This window comes from Gossypium arboreum, chromosome 8 (assembly GCF_025698485.1).
Source record: "Gossypium arboreum isolate Shixiya-1 chromosome 8, ASM2569848v2, whole genome shotgun sequence".
NCBI classification, from domain to species: domain Eukaryota; kingdom Viridiplantae; phylum Streptophyta; class Magnoliopsida; order Malvales; family Malvaceae; genus Gossypium; species Gossypium arboreum.
This window is the reverse complement of record NC_069077.1, coordinates 60941719-60960273: the sequence shown is the minus strand read 5'-3', so window position 1 is coordinate 60960273 and position 18555 is coordinate 60941719. Positions and strand designations below refer to the sequence as shown.

The window sequence follows — 18555 nt, the reverse complement described above, 5'->3', positions numbered from 1 at the left end:
AAAATTTAAACATCTCATAAAATATAGCTCATATAATTGTTTCGCTTATTTCATATGAAAATAGACTCATCAAGCTTCGATTCCATAACTTATTCATTATTTAATTACATTTCTAATATTTTTAGTGATTTTTAAACTCACGTCACTGCTGCTGTCTGAATCTATTTTATGGTAAATTTTACCTATTTCATGGTTTCCATGGATTAGCTAGCAATTTGACATACATAATACCAAATATGATCATGATTAGCCATTCCAATGGCTAATCATTACCAAGCATTTCTATTTCCATACAACTCAATAACCATATCATAAGACCATATATACAAAATGATTATAATGCTATACATGCCATACTCAAAATATACAAGCCATTATGCCAAGATGGTATACGGATAATGTGAGCGTGCCTCCGACCGTTTCCGATTTCCGAGCTGGCTTGTCAACACTACAAGGAATGAAAAGGAGGAGTAAGCATAAATGCTTAGTAAGCTCACATGCAAATAGCAAGTAACATAACCATATAAGCAAACATAAAACATCATTTGCATAATCATCACCAAGACATTCATATCACCTTTTCATTTATCATCTTACCATATTGTTGTTATATCGAAGTTTTCAACCCGAGGGTTAAGTACATACCTGTTCAAATTATCCATTTCACAACACTTACCAATACGTCCCTTTCATCTTGAGTATTCCTCCATTTGAGTAGAACTTTACCCGCTGAACACATCTAATATAATTCGGATACATGGAAAGTTTGCACATAAGTGCCACATATGTAGCCAAGCTACCATGTAACCCGCCCATAAGTGAACTCGGACTCAACTCAACGAGCTCGGGCGTTCAGATCCATAAGTGAACTCGGACTCAACTCAACGAGTTCGGATGCCTAGTTACATCTCACGAACTGACTCAACTCAACGAGTTCGGACGTCGCATCCATAAGTGAACTCTGACTCAACTCAACGAGTTCGGATGCCCAAATATCCCAAGTGACATGTCATCCTAATCCATTCCCGAGGTTCAACGGACCTTTTTCCCAATCATGTGTCTCAACCATCTTCTACGGAATGCCGATACCGATACTCGGTAGTATTTCACATTTTCCAAGTATATCACATAATTTGACATATTATCAAACAATTATCACAAGTATAATATTTCATAATAATTATCATATCATTAAAAAAACATTAAAACATTTAAAATAATAACTATGTTACCAACATTTACATATGAACTTACCTCGTATGCGAAAATGGCTATTTTTACCATTTCGTCCACCACTTGGTATTTTCCCCATTTTAGCCCGAATTTCAGTTTTCCTTGCTCTATCATTTAAAATATAGTCTAATTAGGACTCACATTATTCAAATTGACCCAAAATCATATTTTGGAAAAATTACAATTTTGCCCCTAAACTTTTGCATATTTACACTTTTGCCCCAAAGCTCGTAAATTAAAATTCAGCCTATTTTCTTATGTTTTATGACATGCTGATCATTTTTCCTTCTATGGCAACATCAAATTCTCACTCTAACATGTACTTATGACTATTAGGTATTTTTACCGATTAAGCCCTTTTGCTCGCTTTTCACTTAAAACCGAGTAGCACAAGTTGTCTAACATAATTTAAAACTTCATATTCTATCATAAAACACCAAAATACACAAATTTCACCTATGGGTATTTTTCCAAATATAAACCCTAGGTTAAATTATTGCTAGCATAAGCTAAATCGAGCTACCGTAACTCCAAAACGTAAAAATCATTAAAACGAGGCTAGAACGAACTTACAATCGAGCTTGGAAGCTTGAGAAACCCTAGCCATGGTTTCTCCTTGCTATATTCGGCCATGGGGTTGAAGATGAGCAAAATTGGCTTTTAATTTTGTATTTTAATTCATTTTACCCTAAATGACCAAAATGCCCTTACTACTAAACTTTCCAAAATTCCATCCATGTCCAATTTTGTCCATAGACTTAGAAATTGGTAAAATTACTCTTTAAGTACCTCTAATTAATAATCTAATTCAATTTTATGCAAAATACTTCTAGAACACAAGTTTTGCAATTTATTCAATTTAGTCCCAAATTTCAAATTAAGCACTTTATGCATAAAATTTCTTCACGAAATTTTCACACAATCATGCAATCATATCATAGACCTTAAAATAATCATAAAATAATTATTTCTATCTCGGATTTTGTGGTCACGAAACCACTATTCCGACTAGGCCCAAAATCAGGATATTACATGCAATTAATTGGGAAACATTCAAGAAACAAAATAGCCCACTATTCTACACATATGTGCACGCATCACCACCCATGGTGGCAAAAATTGAGGCTGAATTTTAAAATGGTTTGAGACCACATTAAAATCTATAAAAATAACTTTAAAAACATTTAAAATCCCCTGAATTCTAGATCTATAAATTTAGGTTTTTAATGGATAAGAGTAATTAAGAAATTGAAAAGAAAAGAGACCTTACACAAGCTAGTCGAGAGAACAACAATAGCACTTTCTAGACGATGTTTCGAATCGATATTGGAGTTAAAAATTTTAGATTTGGGGTTGATTTAATTTAGAAAAAATTGCAGCAATATAGTAAAGGAGATGGTGCACAGTATTGATGCAAAAAGAAGAAGAAGAAGATGGTAAAATGGGAGGTGTAGGCAACAACAATAATGAAGGAAAAAGGGAAAAGAAAAAAATAAAGATGAAGAGAGGGAAAGGGGGTTAGGGACAGCTAAGGTTATAGAACAGGGATTAAAAGGCTAATTATTTTGAAAAAAAATTGTATTTATACCTAGGTTTACTAGACTTCGATGCCAACACATAAAATAAAAACAAGGGAATTTGCAAAAATTAATTTATTTTGTAAGAGTTGAGACTTAAACTTGGGACCTCCAACTCAATTTCATGCTTTCACAATAAATAACTAACCATTGGGTCAATTCCCTATTTTTGATATATTTCTAAATTTTATGGAGATAAATTTGGGATGTTACAGTAACAATGTTTTGTCAAATCATTATTTCAGTTCCCATTTATCAGATATCAATACATCAATCAACAATCAATAGATAAGTTTCATTTAATAATTAAATTTCAAATGTATTAGAATTAACTGAACGAACTTACCAGACTAAACTGCAGCAACGACAGAATATAATGACTATTCAGTGATTTTCTCTTTTCCTCAGTTTTCCATGCATTCTTGATCTAAAATAATAATTTCATTCAATTCACTAATTCCAACAGAAAAATTAAATTATTTTATGCCTTTAAGTCCTTTTTGACATTTTTACGAAATTGCCCCGAATATTTTACTTTTATGTAATTAATCCTTAGGCTCAAAACTCGCAATTTAACTGATTTTAACTAAAATTAAATTTAGCTGAATAGTGTAACACTCCAGTACAGCCCATACTTTCTATTTGTAACAGTCTATTTTTCGGTGAAATCGGAACAGTGGTTTCGGGACCACAAATCCAACCCAAAAATATGATTTATTTTTAGTTTATTATATGGTCTATAATATGGTAGATATGTCGTGTGAAAATTTTGATACAAAAATTTTATCGATTTAGTGCTTAATTACATGAAGGACTAAATCGCATAAAATACAAAAGTTGAATTCTAGTAGCTATAAGGATCAAATAGCTATGGAATTCAAAAATAGAGGTCCTTATATGGTAATTAGACCAGTAAAGAAAAGTATGTAGATTCTTGGTGACTCATCCATTGAATTATAAAATGAGGGCAAGGACTAAATTGGAAATAGCAAAATACCTAATTAATTAAAAGATGAAAAGAAATTATATCATCTTATTTTCATCATCTTCAACCTAAAACACATGGAAACCCTAGATGAGAGAAAAAAAACTTTCAAGGCCTAATTGGGTAAGTTTTATTGTTCCGTTTTTAGTAATTTTGGTATTTTTGAAACCGAGATAGCTTAATCTCTCTATTTGTGTAACACACCAATTTTCTCAAATCCTGAAATCCCGGTTAAAAATTATTTTTACGTGGTTGTAGCGTGGGTGTATATCTGCCACAATGGTTTAGTGCTCTGGGAACGTCTGGGAAATCATGGGTTCCAGCCTTGGCTTGAGCAAAATTTTCCTCCTAATTGACTAAACCCTATCTGTGGATAATAAGGTTCTTAAATAAATATGGTTAAGTTGTGTCACAAAAAGCTGGTTGGTTCAGGGGTTAGTGTCGTGTTACAGCAGCTGGAAGACTGGAGTTCGAGTCCTGCTACATGCAAAGGGCGTGTTTATTTTGCTATTGTGCTATGTAAGAGATTGAGAGGAGTAGAACTCTAATCTAGTAGGCGTTTGGAGTATTTGAGGGGGAAGGGAGTGTATGGCCGAATTTCAAGAGGAGTGGGAAATGAATTTGAACTGGTCCAAGGAAAAATTTAGGGAGATAATTGTGGAGTGAATCGTGGAATAGGGGAGTGGAGAGTTGTCTGCCGAAAGTGGGATTGTCCTTGTGCCAAAATCGGTTTTAGGCAACTAGTGCCAAAATTGTTTAGTTTTCGCTCTTTCTTTTTCGGTAACAATTCCTCTGTGGCTCTTTTCTCTCTTAGTTGTGCCTTTAGTAGCCGAACATCTTCTTGGCCATTCGGGTTTTTGCATTTGGTGATCGTGGTTTCTTTTGATTATTCTTTTGTTAAGCCGGTTCTTTTTCTTATTTTTTTGGCCGATCTCTCTTGTGGTAGCATCATTTGGCCGATTCTCTCTTCCTTTTTCCTCTCAAATATTTCTTCCCTCTCTCAACCTTTCGTTTCCAACCTCTTGCATCTTGTCCGCATACTGTATCCTTCCATTATTCAATCGCTCCTCCTTTGGCCAAATTTTGTTGGTTAAGTTTCTGCCCTATTGTTTTCCCTTTCGGCTTTACTAGGATGAACACCGTTTCTTTCTTCTACTTCGTGTTATAATTGCTACCCTCTTTATTTACCGTTCTAGATTATTTCCCTTTTCCACCGATTTCTCTACTCTTGATACTGTTGGTTCCACCCTACGTGAGTCAAAGTGGTAAGTCATTTTGTAATGGTGAAAGTCTAGCCTCAATTGGTTGGGTTGTATTATTCGCTCTTTTCTTAAGTTCCTAATATTTTGTTTTATCTATTGGTGATTGGCAGCTATTAGTCGTATTGAGTAAGGTTTATCTTCGGGGTGGTAGACTACGTTCATTTGGAGCAGTAAGGTAAACAACATTTCTGTGAATCAATTGTGTTGGTTTAGGTTTAAACGTATCTAACATTAGTTTTGGAATGATCAATGGTTTTAGGTGCAAGTTCGTTCTAGGAGGGGTACGCATCTAGAACCCAAACAGGTGTGTAACCACACTACTATTAGCATAGATCAGTAGAAAGACAAAAAGCCAAAAAGTGGGCTGTTGACACCACACGGGCGTGTGGCCACTCGTGTGGTAGGCCATGGTGTAAACCATGGCCGTGTGGTCAGCGAAGCAACCATGAGCATTTTCATGAACTGCCGCTATATTGGGATATTTTGGGCCGAACTGGGATGTGTGGGCCCAAAAGGCCTGTGGGCCCAAAAAGCCTGTGGGCCTTACGCGAGAAAATCACACAAAAGTGTGATAAGTATTGGGCTATGTGCGCCATATGAGCGTATGGGCCCACAATATGAGTTGTAGGCTCATTATCACTGATTGACTGTTATGGTTGCACGGGTCGCCCAAGACGACTGTGGACCTACTCTTGGGTCGGTAAGTATACTTAGGCCCTGTACTGATGAAATGACCATTCTACCCCTGTGAGGTAAATTGACTGAAATACCCTTATATTATGTATGACTGTTTTTTAGCATGACATTTTCTACATACACGTATGATATTATATTGCATTACATGGGGTGGGATATATGATGTTGGAGGAAATGCAATAAAAGGCTATAAGCCTATTACTAGTAGCTCTGCTGCAACTACTGTTTTAGTACCGCAACCGGTACAACTTGGTGTGTGGGGTTGGGTGGGTCGATTTAATCCCCACATGGTGTGTAGGGCTGGTATAGAGATGGTGTGTAGCGGATGGATTGGGAGGATTCTTTGTTTGCATATCAGACCGAAATGGGCTCAGCCTGCATCGCATCGTTATCGCTACTAAGCAGGGGGAAAAGGCCCCTAACTGGAACTGAATGGGCTTAGGCCCAGATTGCGCTTACTCTGATTGTTTGCTATTACGGGATTTCACACACTGAGTTTTTGTAAACTCACCCATCTATTATCTGTGCAGGAAATCCTCAGGCTTAGACAGATCAAGGTGTCGGAGGGCTCAGTGGTGGCCACTCGATGTAGTTATTTTATTATATGTTATAATTAAGATTTTATTTTTGTGTTTTCCGTATATAATAAGGCCTCTTAAGATTTTCAATGTTTTTTCCGAAAACACCACGTTTACACAAACACATTTTGAAAGCTTTCGCAACAAATATCGTTTTAAAGATTAATAACCAACTATTATAATTAATATATTGATAAAAGAACATGAATTTTCACAATGAACCAGACATCCTAAACTTTAGTTAAGAACCTAAAGAAGATTTTATTTTTTCCACAGAATCTGTGTTTTAACACTCCAATGTGACATCACGGATTCGGCCGTAACGTCTAGGCTGAGTTTGGGGTGTTACATTTAGTGATATCAGAGCCAGGTTGCAAAACTTGGCTATGGATTTTGGTTTTTCAAAAACATGGAAATTTCAACGATGTTGTTTTAAAATGGTTTAAAGTGATTATTTGGGTTTATGTTTTACTGAAGGAATGGCACACCGAGTCTCTACACCGATCCTGTAAGTGTTCTGATTATTTGTTCTGATAGAATAATATTGAAATGTTATTACTGGAAACTACATTAGGTAGTAAAACTGTACGAAACTCTTTAGTTAGAGTAAACTACGAACCGTAGTAAGACTGCGAACTACGAAAACAAAACTCTGAAATAATATTGTTCATAAGACATCTGTAATAAACAACTGGAATAATAAACTGACTGGAATAAAACTTTTAATACAGATAAAAGCGCGATTGGATAATGAGCACTAGAGGTATTCATGGTAGAGGCCACAGCAAAAGCCTTGGAGGTGCTCAGGCTGGGTCTTCGTCTTCTGGACACCAGCTTAATGAGGAAGTTAGAGAGGCACCAGCTTCACCTATGGCTGAGACAGGGTCTCAAAATCGAGTAGCTGGGGATGACGCACTATCTCAAGCAATGTTGAGGATTTTGGAGAGGGTCGCTGGGCCTAGTGTTGGTATTGGAGGTCGTAGGTTGGTTACGGAACGACTCAGGTCTAATGGGGCAGAGATATTCAAGGGTATTGATGGAGTTGCCCCTAATGTGGTAGAATATTGGATGGAGGCCACAGAAAGGATCATAGATGACCTTGACTGTATCCCTGATCAGAAACTAAATGGTGCAGTATCTCTACTGAGAGACGAGGCTTACCAGTGGTGGCTTACCGTCAAAAAGGGCACTCAAGCTGATCGATTGACTTGGGAGTTTTCAAGACTACTTTCCAGGAAAAGTATGTGGGTGCCAGCTATGTGGATGCCCATAGGAGGGAATTTCTGAACTTAACTCAGGGAGATAGGACAGTTGCTAAATATGAGGCTGAATTTTTACGATTGAACCGCTATGCTCGGAGGATCGTGGCAACAAAATACGAGTGGTGTGTTCGATTTGAGGATGGCCTCAGGGATGGTTTAAGGGTTCTGATAGCTTCTCAGAGGGAGTGGGATTTTGCAACACTGGTTGACAAGGCAAAAATCACTGAGGATGTGACATGCCTGAGTGACAGAACAGAGAAAAGGGTAGAGGTAACAGGGATGCTGAGCCCTCAAATTCTTTTCAGAGGTTTAAGAAAAAGCCCAGAGCTAATGGGCCAATTAGAGTTAGGACCCCTATTGTTGCTGCTACTTCTAGACTACAGTTTTGTGCTGATTATTGCAAACGCCATCAGGGCGAATGTTGGAAAAAGATGGGGGCATGTCTGAGATGCGGATCATTGGAGCACCGTTGTGACAGCCGTAAAATGACCCTAGTCGGAATGTGGTTTCGGGACCACAAAACCGAGGCATAAAAATAATTTAAAATTTATTTTGATGCCTATAATATGTGTTAACTCATGTGTGACATTTTTGATGTTTTGATTTAGAGTTATAAATGTGAATTTCACTAGAAAGGACCTAGTAGTAAACTTTGGAAGTATGATGGGGAAATGTGTGATGGCTAGTGGATCATGCATGCAAAAATGAGGGTTTGTATGTCAAATTTCCCATATATCATAAGTAGTGGCCGCCATGATGGGCTTATATGCACATAATATGTATTAATTATTAGTTAGTAGCTTATATTTTATAACATAAGTAAATAAAATAAGGAAAAGAGAAAAGAAACAAAGGAGTCTTTCTCATGTTTTCTTCTTGGCCGATTCTAAGAGAGGAAGAGGAGGAGCCATTCGCCATGGTAGGCCTTCATTAAGGTAAGAAACTCAAGCTAGTCCTTTAAAATCTTAGCATGGTTTTAAGCTAGATTCTAAGTCCCTTACTTAACCATGCCGAAATCTTTGAAATGGATGGTGATATGAACATTCGCCATGGTAGAGGTTAAAGAAAAATGGTGGTAATGTTATATATTTTGATAAGTATGTTAAATGGTTTGAGATTTGAACTAGTCATCAAATCCTCTAGGTAGCCCATGCTAAGAATTTTGAATTTTGGGATGACTAGAACTTTCGCCATGGTAGCTATTGAGGATTTAGGTTTGTGTTTCATGTTAAATTGGATGAATCTTGGTGTAAGGGTGTTTGAACTAAACTAATGATCAAATAGGTGCATAGATACAAAATGGAAAGAATCACCTAAGTGTTTTAGTCATTGACATATATATATATATATATGTTGCCGAATGTGTGCTTAAGGAATTGGTTAAGTACATTGTTGTTAAATGCTTGTTGCTAAGGAATTTTGAATGGGTTATAATTGAGTTTAATGTTCGAGGAACATTGGTTTGGACACCTAGTGCCGAATGTGTTCGACGTTAACTTACCAAGTGCATAAATATGATAATGCTATGATGGTAGACTTAATTGGAATTCGCATTGTAAGTGATGCCTTGGGCTCTTATGATGGTTAGGGACAAAATGTGTGTTGTGAGGAACTAAATGATGTCTATGAATTGAAAATGCAAGGTATTAAGCTAGTCCTATTATTCGGTGGTGCATGAGTAGAGCACATGTATAATGCTTGAATAACTAGTCAATAAAGCTATTCGCTACTAATTGTATAATATGAATGTATTTAATCGGATTGTTAAATTGATAAATTATTTAATAAGCTCTATTTGTTTGAATTAAGCTCAAGAGCTTAGAGGACCAAAGTTGGATAAGGGAAGGAAAAGTGATCGAATAGCCGTTAAATCATTCGACAACATCCGAGGTAAGTCTTCAAGTAATGACCCTACTTGATTTATATTGAAATGATTTGTCATATTATGGCGGATAGCCGAATGTGCATAGATCCTATGTTATAAAGCCAATTGAAATCATGTTTTGTGTGTGGCTATTGAGCCGAAATTGGAAAGGTTTGATAAATGATTTGTGTTTGAGCCTTAGTAACGGAAATGAAATATGGATGTGTCATGAATATTGATATATGTGTGCATGAGCATTTGAATGATATCCTGCTAAGCCCCAAGGCATTTGTGCGAAGTTGTTATATCCTGCTAAGACCAAGGCATTTGTGCGAAGTTGTTATATCCGGCTAAGACCAAGGCATTTGTGCGACCAAGGCATTTGTGCGAAGTTGTTATGTCCGAGTTAAGACCAAGGCAATTGGGCGGTGGTTATATCCGCTAAACTCAAGAAACTTGGGTTTGAAGGTGAGCGATTTGTGCTATAATAATTTTAATTAATACGCCGAAAAACCCAAACGATAAGGTATGTTTGCATGTGCATCGGAAAAGTTGATTCGTTTTAAATAGTATTCGCTCAATCGACTAACGAACTTTCGGCTCTTAGATAGGTTGATACCTGTGTGTGTATATGTTGATGAAGTGTGAAGTAAGTATGATTATGAGAATGTGTATTAATAAAGTGATTCATTTAGCTATGTGAATGTAATACTTTAGTCAAAGCTGATTTCATTACTTGAGACTTACTAAGCATTAAAATGCTTACCCCGCTGCTTTGGCTCTCTGCTTTATAGATTTTGCTCGTTAGCTATCGGATTCGGGATCATCAAGTCAAGTCATCCACACTATCAAAGCCCTTTTGGTACTCTTTTAGTTGAACTCTGGATATGGCATGTATAGGACTACCCTTTGTTGTTTTTCAAGTACTTTTTGTGATGTATGTGTGTATGTACCATGCTAAAATGGCTCGTAGAAGTGGAGTATGGCATTAGACCATTTGTGTTTATGTATATATATATGGTTTGATGATGTGACTATGGACTGGAATGGAAGTGTTGGGCAAACGATCAGCCATTGGAATGGCTAAATATGATCATATGTGGACCTATGTATGACAAAACTCTAGTTGGTCCATGGAAACCACGAAATAGGTAAAGTTTACCTTGAAAACAGATGCTGACAGCAGTAGTGGTGTGGATTTGAAAAATCACTAAAATTTGTAGGAATGGAATTAAATAGTGAATAAATTATGTAATCGAACCTTGATGAATCTATTTTCATATGAAAGTAACGAAATGATCATATGAATAGTATATTAAGAGACATTAAAGTTCTCGTGAAACAGGGCCAGAACGGTTTCTGGATCCCCTGTTTCGACTTTGAAAATTTACCATAAATTATCCGGAGACAATTAGAAGTCATTCCTTATATGTATAGATTACCCTTTGAGTCTAGTTTCATTAGAAACAAACGGAATGAGTATTGAAGCTTTGTACAGGGAGATATCCAAGTCGTAATACATGAAGGTCAGAGTAGTCAAACCCAGAATCAGGGGAGACTTTAACTAATAAACTGTACCAATTGGCCTAACCAAAAATTCTAGAAATAAATCCACAGATGGATATATGAGTCTAATTTCAGGGAAAATTTACGGAATAAGTTTTCAAGTTTTGGAACTCGAGATATGATTTTTAAGGCAACAGTGACGCAGTTAGCCAGCCTGTCTGGAATTTTTTTTTTTAAATGGACTGTGAAAACAAAGTAATCAAGTCTATTAGCACCTCGCGTTCGACTCCGGCAACGGTATCGGGTACGGGGTGTTACAATTAAATTGGTATCAGAGCTACGGTTTAGTCGATTCTAGGACTACCGTAATACGTTTGGGTCTAGCTATACATGCCATTATATGATTAATTGATAGTGTGGTGATTTCTGACATTTGAGTTTGTGTAATGGATCCCGATCCCAACCGAGCGATAGCTGATGATGTGGAGAGTGTGGCGCCGCTCTCCGATAAGGGACAAGCCAATGACTCTCAACCTATTGCTAGCAATCCGAATGATGAGGCTAGGTAAGCTTTTTATAGCGTGATGAATGATTGGTTCAACCAATACATTCGAACTAATACGGTTGTTCCACAACCTCCATTCCCAACAAACACAACCTCGACCTACAATGCCTCCCAGAATCGACCAAATAAGGTCAAATAAGCCCCAGTTGATAGAATCCAAAACACGGGCTATTGAATTTAAGGCTACGGATAGTGATGATGCCGAGCAAGCTGAATTTTGGTTGACAACACTATTCGGTACTCGATGAACTATCTTGCACACCGATGAATGCCTAAAGTGTACTATCTCCTTGCTACGCGATTCGCTACTATTGGTGGAGTACTCGACTTCACAGCCCCGAGAGCAAGTAACTTGGGAGTTCTTCCAAACCGAGTTTCGAAAGAAGTATATCAGTCAGAGATTCATTGACCAAAAACGGAAGGAATTTCTTGAACTCAAACAAGGTTCCATGTCGGTTACCGATTATGAACGAAAATTTGTGAGGCTTAGCCGGTACGCACGAGAATGCATTTCCTCAGAAGGTGTAATGTGTAAACGTTTTGAGGATGGACTAAATGATGATATAAAGTTGTATGTTGGCATCTTGGAAATCCGAGAATTTGTAGTACTTGTTGAGCGAGCTTGCAAGGCCGAGGAGCTCAGTATGGAGAAAAGAAAAGCTGAGGTGGGAGCAAGGGAGTTTCGTAAGAGGTCTTCGGGGAAGCCCTTCCCACAGTCATCGAAGAAATTTAGAGATGGCTTGGGCCGGTCTAGGGACACTTTGGGCTTTTCTAGACGAGATCGCGATCGACCCCCTGTGAGCACACGAGTCACTTCGATCGCCAGTGTTGGAAATCATCGTCGAGATAGAACGGAGTGCCAGTATTGTGGCAAATGGCATTCTGGAAGTTGTAGATTCCATGACCGCTCCTGTTACAAGTGCGGATTAGTTGACCACTTCATTAAAGATTGCCCGAGGTTGCCTGAACAGAATGTAAATCAGAGTGGGAAACCGGGTGGTACCACTGCTAAAGGTAGACCATCTAGAAATTTGGGCAATGCTAGTGGTGATCAGAGAGGATCTAGAGATGCTACGACCAGATCCGAGGCTCGCGCTCCTGCTAGGGCTTATGCTATACGCGCACGCGAGGATGCTTCCTCGCCAGATGTTATTACCGGTACTTTCACTCTCTTTGATACTAATGTGATTGCTTTGATTGACCCTGGTTCTACTCATTCTTATATATGCGAAACCTTAGCATCCAATAAGACTTTACCTATTGAGTCTAATGGAGTTCGTAATTCGGTGTCAAATCCCTTGGGTCGCCACGCGTTTGTCGACAAAATGTGTAAGAAATGCCCCTAGTAATTCGAGGTTCCTGCTTTTCCTACGGACTTGATGCTTTTGCCGCTCAATGAATTTGATGTTATTCTTGGTTTGGATTGGTTGACCGTGCATGATGCGGTTGTAAATTGCAAAAGCAAGACTATTGATTTGAGGTGCGCAAATAACGAGATGATCCGAGTTGAGTCTACGGACTTAAAGGGGTTGCCAGCTGTAATATCATCAATGTTGGCCCAAAAATATGTAAGAAAGGGGTGCGAAGAATACCTTGCGTATGTACTTGATGATAAGGAGTTAGAAATAAAACCCGAATTGGTGCCGGTGGTTTGTGAATACCCGGATGTTTTTCCCGAAGAATTACCGGGTTTGCCACCTGTTCGGGAGATAGAGTTTGGTATTGAGCTTGTACCGGACTACGCTGATTTCGATAGCTCAGATCGTATGGCACCAACCGAGTTAAAAGAGTTGAAAGCTCGCTTGCAAGAATTGACGGATAGAGGTTTCGCCGACCAAGTTTCTCACCTTGGGTGCACCAAGATTGTTTGTGAAAAGAAGGACGGAACCATGAGGTTGTGCATTGACTATCGTCACCGAATAAAGTGACGATAAAGTATAAATATCCATTACCACGTATTGATGATTTGTTTGATCAACTAAAGGGAGCCTCGGTGTTTTCAAAGATAGATTTGAGATCGGGTTATTATCGCCATGAATTCGAGATTCGGATATACCCAAAACGCTTTTTAATCGAGATACGCCACTACGAGTTCTTAGTGATGCCGCTTGGGCTCACTAATGCCCCATCAGTATTTAGGGATTTGATGAATCGGATCTTCGCATGATTTGGACCGGTTCGTAGTTGTGTTCATTGATGACATCTTGGTCTATTCAAGAGATGAGACCGAACATGTGAACACCGAGATTAGTGTTGCAAATTTTACGGATAAGCGCTTATATGCTAAGTTCAATAAGTGTGAGTTCTAGTTAAGAGAGGTTAGCTTTTAGGTCATGTGGTATCTCAGATCGGTATTCGAGTTGACCCGAGCAAAATTTCGCCATACTTAACCGGAAGCCTCGAGAAATATTATCGAGGTTCGAGCTTTTGGGGCTTACCGGTTACTACCGACGGTTTGTAAAGGTTTCTCGATGATAGCCACACCCATGATGAAGCTACTTCAAAAGAGGTTAAGTTCGAATGGACGGAAAAATGTCGAAAAGTTTTGATCAATCGAAAACTTATTTGACGGAAGCTCTAATTTTAGTGCAGACCGAATCAAGCAAAGAGTTTGTCATCTATAGTGACACCTCCCTACTTGGGTTAGGTTGCGATTGATGCAAGAAGGTCGAGTTGTGGCCTATGCGTCGAGACAATTAAAGCCACATGAGAAAAATTATTCACCCAGATCTCGAATTAGTCGCCATCGTATTCGCTTTGAAAATATGGCGACATTACTTATTTGGTGAGAAGTGCCATGTATTTTCGGATCACAAAAGTCTCAAATATTTGATGACTCAAAGAGACTTGAATCTGCGACAAAGACGTTGGCTCGAGTTGTTAAAAGATTATGAGCTTGTCATTGATTATCACCCGAAAGGCTAATGTGGTTGCGACGCCTTAAGCCGGAAATCACCGCTTGCTTTACGAGCGATGAATGTACACTTGTCTATTCTACCCGACAATGTGTTAGTAGCCAATTAAAGGCCAAACCATTATTGATTCATCAAATTCATGAAGCTCGTAAAGTCGACGATGAGTTGGTTGCAAAACGGGCTGAATGTGTTCAATGTGGAATCGAGTTTCAAATTGATGATGACGATTGTTTGAGGTATAGAAATCGGTTGTGTGTTCCAAGAAATTCGAACTCATTTCGATGATTCGAACGAAGCTCATTGTAGCCGAATGTCAATTCACGCGGAGTACGAAAATGTACAACGATCCGAGACGCCGCTTTTGGTGGCATGGTATGAAACGAGACATTTCGATTTTGTTTCAAGTGTTTAATATGTCGCAAGTAAAGGCGAACATCAAGTGCCTACGGGTTTACTTCACCGATCATGATACCGAATGGAAATGGGAACGAGTCACGATGGATTTTGTATCCGGGTTACCAATGTCGCAAGTAAGAAAGATGCGATTTGGGTCATTGTCGATAGATCGACTAAGTCGGCTCACTTTATCCCAAGACGCACGGATTTTTCATTGGATAAACTAGCTGAATTGTATGTTTCTCAGATTGTGAGATTACACGGGGTACCGATTTCTATTGCGTTGGATAGAGATCCGAGATTCACCTCACGATTTTGGAAGAAATTGCAAGAAGCTTTGGGTACCAAACTGCATTTTAGCACTGCTTTTCATCCCCAAACCGATGGTCAATCCGAGCAGATAATTCAGATACTCGAGGATATGTTGAGATGTTGCATCCTTGAGTTTAGTGGTTCATGGGAACGGTATTTACCTTTGATTGAATTCGCCTACAATAATAGTTTTCAATCAAGTATTAAGATGGCACCTTACGAGGCTTTGTACGGGCGTAAATGCCGTACACCATTGTTTTGGACCGAGCTCGGTGAAAGTAAAATTTTCGAGTGGATTTGATTAAAGATGCTGAATGTAAAGTAAAAGTAATCCATGAAAGTTCAAGATAGCCTCCGATCGTCAAAAGTCGACGCGGATCTCAAACGAAAAGACATTGAGTATCGTGGGAGATAAAGTGTTCCTTAAAGTTTCGCTTGGAAAAGATACTCGATTTGGCCGTAAAGGCAAATTGAGTCCGAGGTTCATCGGGCCATATAAAGTATCCGAACGAGTCGGTCCATTATGATCGCTTGATTTTGCCCCCTGAACTCGAAAAGATTCACGACGTCTTTTATGTTTCGATGCTTCAACGTTATAGATCTGATCCGTCGCACGTAATTAGTCCATCAGAGGTTGAAATTCAAGCCAATATGAGTTATGAAGAAGAACCGATTCGTATCCTAGCACGTGAAGTGAAAGAGTTGCGAAACAAAAGGGTTCCGCTAGTGAAAGTGTTATGGCTCAAACACGAGATAGAAGAAGCTACTTGGGAACCCGAGAACTCTATGAAAGAGCGATACCCAAACCTATTTACCGGTAAGATTTTCGGGACGAAAATTTCTAAAGTGGGGAGAGTTGTGACACCTTTAAATGACCCTAGTCGGAATGTGGTTTCGGGACCATTAAAACCGAGGCATAAAAATAATTTAAAATTTATTTTGATGCCTATAATATGTGTTAACTCATGTGTGACATTTTGATGTTTTGATTTAGAGTTATAAATGTGAATTTCACTAGAAAGGACCTAGTAGTAAACTTTGGAAGTATGATGGGGAAATGTGTGATGACTAGTGGATCATGCATGCAAAATGAGGGGTTTGCATGTCAAATTTCCCATATATCATAAGTAGTGGCCGACCATGATGGGCTTATATGCACATAATATGTATTAATTATTAGTTAGTAGCTTATATTTTATAACATAAGTAAATAAAATAAGGAAAAGAGAAAAGAAACAAAGGAGTCTTTCTCATGTTTTCTTCTTGGCCGATTCTAAGAGAGGAAGAGGAGGAGCCATTCGGCCATGGTAGGCCTTCATTAAGGTAAGAAACTCAAGCTAGTCCTTTAAAATCTTAGCATGGTTTTAAGCTAGATTCTAAGTCCCTTACTTAACCATGCCGAAATCTTTGAAATGGATGGTGATATGAACATTCGCCATGGTAGAGGTTAAAGAAAATGGTGGTAATGTTATATATTTTGATAAGTATGTTAAATGGTTTGAGATTTGAACTAGTCATCAAATCCTCTAGGTAGCCCATGCTAAGAATTTTGAATTTTGGGATGACTAGAACTTTCGCCATGGTAGCTATTGAGGATTTAGGTTTGTGTTTCATGTTAAATTGGATGAATCTTGGTGTAAGGGTGTTTGAACTAAACTAATGATCAAATAGGTGCATAGATACAAAATGGAAAGAATCAGCCTAAGTGTTTTAGTCATTGACATATATATATATATATGTTGCCGAATGTGTGCTTAAGGAATTGGTTAAGTACATTGTTGTTAAATGCTTGTTGCTAAGGAATTTTGAATGGGTTATAAATTGAGTTTAATGTTCGAGGAACATTGGTTTGGACACCTAGTGCCGAATGTGTTCAGACGTAACTTACCAAGTGCATAAATATGATAATGCTATGATGGTAGACTTAATTGGAATTCGGCATTGTAAGTGATGCCTTGGGCTCTTATGATGGTTAGGGACAAAATGTGTGTTGTGAGGAACGAAATGATGTCTATGAATTGAAAATGCAAGGTATTAAGCTAGTCCTATTATTCGTGGTGCATGAGTAGAGCACATGTATAATGCTTGAATAACTAGTCAATAAAGCTATTCGCGCCTAATTGTATAATATGAATGTATTTAATCGGATTGTTAAATTGATAAATTATTAAATAAGCTCTATTTGTTTGAATTAAGCTCAAGAGCTTAGAGGACCAAAGTTGGATAAGGGGAAGGAAAAAGTGATCGAATAGCCGTCGAAATCATTCGACAACATCCGAGGTAAGTCTTCAAGTAATGACCCTACTTGATTTATATTGAAATGATTTGTCATATTATGGCGGATAGCCGAATGTGCATAGAGCCTATGTTATAAAGCCAATTGAAATCATGTTTTGTGTGTGGCTATTGAGCCTAAATTGGAAAGGTTTGATAAATGATTTGTGTTTGAGCCTTAGTAACGGAAATGAAATATGGATGTGTCATGAATATTGATATATGTGTGCATGAGCATTTGAATGATATCCGGCTAAGCCCCAAGGCATTTGTGCGAAGTTGTTATATCCTGCTAAGACCAAGGCATTTGTGCGAAGTTGTTATGTCCGGTTAAGACCCAAAGGCAATTGGGCGGTGGTTATATCCGCTAAACTCAAGAAACTTGGGTTTGAAGGTGAGCGATTTGTGCTATAATAATTTTAATTAATACGCCGAAAAACCCAAACGATAAGGTATGTTTGCATGTGCATCGGAAAAGTTGATTCGTTTTAAATAGTATTCGCTCAATCGACTAACGAACTTTCGGCTCTTAGATAGGTTGATACCTTGTGTGTGTATATGTTGATGAAGTGTGAAGTAAGTATGATTATGAGAATGTGTATTAATAAAGTGATTCATTTAGCTATGTGAATGTAATACTTTAGTCAAAGCTGATTTCATTACTTGAGACTTACTAAGCATTAAAATGCTTACCCCGCTGCTTTGGCTCTCTTTTTATAGATTTTGCTCATTAGCTATCGGATTTGGGATCATCAAGTCGAAGTCATCCACACTATCAAAGCCCTTTTGGTACTCTTTTAGTTGAACTCTGGATATGGCATGTATAGGACTACCCTTTGTTGCTTTTCAAGTACTTTTTGTGATGTATGTGTGTACAGCCATGCGAAAATGGCTCGTAGAAGTGGAGTATGGCATTAGACCATTTGTGTTTATGTATATATATATGGTTTGATGATGTGACTATGGACTGGAATGGAAGTGTTGGGCAAATGATCAGCCATTGGAATGGCTAAATATGATCATATGTGGACCTATGTATGACAAAACTCTAGTTGGTCCATGGAAACCACGAAATAGGTAAAGTTTACCTTGAAAACAGATGCTGACAGCAGCAGTGGTGTGGATTTGAA

The 18555-nt window shown here is 38.1% G+C and overlaps 1 long non-coding RNA gene across 1 annotated transcript; it reads right to left on the bottom strand.

The window, feature by feature from the left end:
* Positions 1-214: 214 nt before the first annotated feature.
* On the bottom strand, positions 215-1372 carry LOC128296456 (uncharacterized). The gene is made up of 2 exons (XR_008287069.1): positions 1255-1372; positions 215-448 (listed from the first exon to the last, which is right to left on the bottom strand). It is a non-coding gene; the product is annotated as an uncharacterized LOC128296456 (long non-coding RNA).
* Between the last annotated feature and the right edge of the window lie 17183 nt (positions 1373-18555).